This window comes from Microtus ochrogaster, linkage group LG2 (genome assembly GCF_000317375.1).
Source record: "Microtus ochrogaster isolate Prairie Vole_2 linkage group LG2, MicOch1.0, whole genome shotgun sequence".
Lineage (NCBI taxonomy): Eukaryota > Metazoa > Chordata > Mammalia > Rodentia > Cricetidae > Microtus > Microtus ochrogaster.
Window position 1 is genome coordinate 53,360,617 of NC_022028.1, and position 5,081 is coordinate 53,365,697.

The window sequence follows — 5,081 nt, forward strand, 5'->3', positions numbered from 1 at the left end:
CACCTGCCTCTGCCTCCAAGTGCTGGGATTAAAGGTTAAAGGCGTGTGCCTTCACCGCCAAGTCCTAAATATATTTTAATGCCAGAGTTAAAATGGCACAAAAAAAAAAAGGTGCAAGCAGTGGCTGAATTTTTCACTCTGCATGCAGTATTAGCAGCTTAAAGCAATGCTCATTTGTTTGCCAGTATTGCAAATAAATGTGAGGCTGGGACAGCCCGTCATGCATATATTTTTATTTCAAAGTGCAGACTCTGAAGGAATTTCAGAGGTTTTTTTGTTTGTTTTATTTTGTTTTGAGGCATGGTTTCTCTGTGTAACAGCTCTGGCTCCCCCAGAACCCCTTTGTAGAACAGGCTGGCCTTGACCTCACAGAGAGGCCTGCCTCTGTCTCGGAGTGCTGAGATCAAAGGTGTGCACTACCACACCTGGGCTGGAATTTGTGTTTCTGCCAAGCATCCTTGTAAGTTGCAACACGGTTTTGCCTTATTTAACCCTGTGCTAAAAATGGGTTGCCACGTAGTTCAAGAATACAAGCAACCCAATGCCCAAACCCCATCCTTATTATTTATTTTCTGGGACCAATTTTTGTTGTTGTTTTGAGCAGAGTCTCACACAGCTCAGGGTGGCCTCAGCCTTGCTGTGCAGCCCAGGCTTACTTGGAACCCTCGGATTTAAGGTGACCCCTCACCTGGGTCTTCAGCTATGGGAATCACAGGTGTGAACCACCACACCACCTGATTTTGATCTCAAGTCAGCGAACACAGTCTAAAACTCTCCGTAAAGGCCGGTGAAGCAGGACTGGCTAGTCAGGCAGTGGGCTACACACACTATCATGGACAAGGTAGCTTTCTTGAAAAAAAAAAATTTAATATTTATTTATTATGTATATAATATTCTGTGTGTATGCCTGCAGGCCAGAAGAGGGCACCAGACCTCATTACAGATGGTTGTGAGCCACCATGTGGTTGCTGGGAATTGAACTCAAGACCTTTGGAAGAGCAGGCAATGCTCTTAACCTCTGAGCCATCTTTCCAGCCCTTGAAGAAATTTTAAAGACAAGTTCTCACTATACTGTGTAGCCCTAGGTGACCTGGAAGTTGCTATGTAGACCAGGATGGTTTCCAACTCAAAGATCAGACCGTCTCTGCCTCCCGAGAGTTGGGATTAAAGGTGTGGGCCACCACTCCACCTTTCCCCCTAATGATTCTGGAGGCTAGAAGCCCAAGTTCCAGGTCCCATCAGGCTCCTTTCTCGGCATCTGGACCACCCAGTGATGTTCTACCCTCCATGTTCTCCAGTGCGACCTGAACCATGGCCTTAAGGGAATTCCCCTCGGCCCCAGAGTCCTTCATCTCTGCGGCTACTCTAGCAACATTTAATTAACCTTCCTTCCTTCCTTTCCCTCCCCTCCCCTTCTGCCTATGAGATACTATCCTGTTACATAGTCCAGGCGGCACTTGAACCCAGTCTTCCTGCCCCAACCTCTTACAAGCCAGGATTTTGGTGTGACAACCATGCCCAATGAAGTGCACAGGGAGAAGTATTTTGGTTTTTATGCTGGGAACTGAAACCAGTCCTTGGCAAGTGTTCTACCACGGAGCCACACTGCCAGCTCCAGTAACTGATTATCCTAAACTATGTTGCTTAAATTACAACATAGTTTCTGTCTGCTGAGAGAATACAAGCGAAGGAAGAGCTAGCAGCAGCCCAGCTTGTGCTGCTGGGGAGGCTGTGCGCTGGGTAACCTGCAGAAGGCAGGCCAGCCAGTGGTACCACTGGTCCATCTGGAGAGCCATGCTTTGTCAGCTTTCAGAAGAGGAGGCTTCACCTCCCCCTGCCTGCCCCCTCACAGACCCCTGCTGAGAAAAGATGTTCAACAGCTTCTTGACCCGGATGTGGATGGACCTCTGGCACTCAGTTGTCTCCTTATTCCTTCCACAGCATGCACTGACTTTTATCACCCGTGGGAGAACCACAGTGACCACAGCCTCCACAGGTCCCCTCTCATCTCTGAACTGTTCATCTTCTGCAGCCAGGCTTTGGATGCCTTGGGCAAGCACTCTGCAGCTCAACTACGTCCCTCTTCTAATTCCACGGTTTTGTAAACACTTGGATTTTTTTTTTTTAAAGCTGAGTTTGGCAACTCCCATCTGCAGCTACAACTCTCAGGAAGGTAGGAAGGAGGATTTCCACTCAAGGCCAGCCTGGGAGGTTCTGTCTCAAAAACTAAATGAGTAAAATAAACCCTTGTACTGGTCCTGTGGTACTAGGGAGGATGAAGCAGAAGTATATATGGCAAGTTCAAAGCCAGACTGGGCTGCAGGGTACGACTCTGTCTTGGGGAAAAAATCATTTTAAAACTAGAATCCATAATGGTTATATTTTCAAAATTCAAAATGTTTTATTTCTATTGTTTTGGTCTATGTGTATACCATGTGTGTGTTAGGGTGTGCTTACCTATGTGCAAGTGTGTGTGCATGTGTGCGCACGTGTGTGGAGAAGCCAGGGGCCAGCACTAGGTGTCTTCCTTTATGGATCTCCACCCTGTTCTACTGATGCGTGTGTTCGTGTGCGCACCCATACAACTCTGCATCACGAGGAGGTCGGAGGACAACTCTCAGGGGTTGATTTTTTTTTTCTCCCGCCTCCTTGTGGGATCAGAGAACCAAACTCAGGTCATCAGACCTGCGTGTAAGCATTTCCGCCTGCTGAGCCCTCCAACTGTGGTCTCTTGTTGAACCTGGAACTCACTGACCAATAGACAGTTGGGCTAGTGAGCCCTGGGAATCCTGTATGTATCTCCCAAATACTCAGACTAATGGCCACAAGCAGCTTTTCTGTTTTGTTTTGAGAGGTTTCTCTGTAGCTTTGGAGCCTGTCCTGGAACTAGCTCTGTAGACCAGGCTGGCCTCGAACTCACAGGTCCACCACCGTCCGGCCGCACTAGGAATCTGAACTCAGGTCCTCACACTTACGCAGCACTGTACGCACTGAGCCATCTGTACAACCACGCAAACTCTTTCCTGTGCTTGTTTGTCTCTGAGGCAGGTTCTTACCATGCATCCCTCCCTAGCCTAGAATTCGCTACGCAGACGGGGCTGGCCTCCTGCTCCTGCATCCCGAGCGCTGAGATCAAAGGTGTGCACCTTCATGCCCAGCCACAAAATTCTTTTAAATCCATCCTTTCCCCTCTTGCAAAGTGCTCTTGTGTGTCAGGTTGAGCTGCCTGTTCCTGGTTTCGGCTTTGCTGGTCGACCTCACCTGCTTCCCTCCCTAGACATTTCCTGGGCCTCAGTCAGCTCTGAAGGCTTCATTATATTCAATGTGGATATTTTTGGTGAGACTAACTCATATGCAGTGGTGGCATTTTCTGTAAGTGGAACATAACGTCTGCCCGTCTTTTTGTGATGGATCAGCTGCTGCTGTTGAATCCCTTTATCTACTCATTCACAGCTAATGCAACTGACCATTTTTATCCATTTTTCTGTGTACAGTTTTGACATTAAGCACGTTCACACTGCTGTGGTATTATTACTGTCATTCATCCACCTCGAGAACAGTGTCCTCAGCCCAAACAGAAGCCACGCGAGGCAACGGTCCTCATGTTGTCACTGTGCCAGCTGCAGAAGACAATCGCCCATCTTTCTGTGACTGGTTGACTTCCTCTAGTGTCATGTCTCAATGCTTCCGTGTCATGGAGTATGTTAGAATTCCCTTCATGTCTGTGACAATCTGGTAGGACTTAGCATCACCTGGGAAACAAACATACTCTGAGGCTTTCCAGGGAGGTCCCTGACTTGGGAGAGCAACCATGTTATTGGTATAGGTGGCTCACTCTGTAGGCTGAAGTTCTGGGCTGCAGAGAAGAGAGTGTGAGGAGTCACAGAACCCACCTCTCCTTGCTCCGACTGCTACGCGAAGTCCAGTGGCCTGAGGATACCCCCAGCACAATGGACTGTGTGTCCTCAAACTGTAAGCCAAAAATAAACCTGTGGGTGGCTTCTTGCCAGATATTTAGTCACTGCAGTAAGAAAAGGATTGCACCACTTGAGGCTGGGTATGAGCCAGAAGTGCCATGTACGGGAGGTGTAGGCTTAGGCATTCAAGGCCATCACTGGCTATGCAGTGAGCCAACAAAGGCTGGATAGTTTCCACAGTGTTTATATGGCTGTGCTACGTAACTGCTTCAGTCAACACAGGCTCTCATACTGGTCCGCCCCACAAACCATTCATGCACCCTGTGGTGTTTGTTTGTGCAATGGCAAAGTCACCAAAACCACATTTCCTTTAGTGCATTCTCACTTTAAGTGATGCACCCGGGCACAGGGACGAAGGTAGAATACGGCATAACTCTCATGACTGGCACTCCTGGGAACACAGGGAAAGAAGTACCTGTTGTACTGCAGGGCGGAGGTCCAGCAAGACGGCTCAGTGGGCAAAGATGCTTGCTGCTGAGGCTGGGCACCTGCCACGGCTGGGGAGCACAGACTGCATGCTGTCCTGACCTCCACGTGCCAGCAGCATGTGCACACCTGTGCATACACACAGAAATAAACAAATGTAATAAACTAAAAAGCAAGCAGAAGCAGTGTATTCTGACTTTCCTTACCACCCGGAGCTTCATCCTGACGAGTTCAGGGCAGAGGCTGGAACATTTCTGGACATGCTTCTTGTCACGGGGATTGGACATGGTGTGTGGTACCCAGCTGTTCAGTTACACCCCGGCTAACATTACCCTGACGGTGTCTCGAGGGTGTGGCTAACACCTGCAGTCAGCTGGCTTTACACACAGCTTGCCCTCCATGAAGGGGTGACCCGCATCTACTTAGCCAAAGGCCCTGAGAGCAAAGTGATTTCCTGGAAAAAGGAGAAATCTGCTTCACGATGGCATAAGCACCCTGCCTGCTCACCCTGTGCACTGCAGGAAGCGTGTCCTTCCCGCAGTTCAAGGCAATTCCTCAAGGCTCTGAGGCAAACATGCATATACTTCACCAGTTCTCTTCCTCCACAGAAACCTAACCGATGTAACTGCTATCATCAAACACTACAGATATGGCAATGTGCTAATGTTTCTTTCTTTC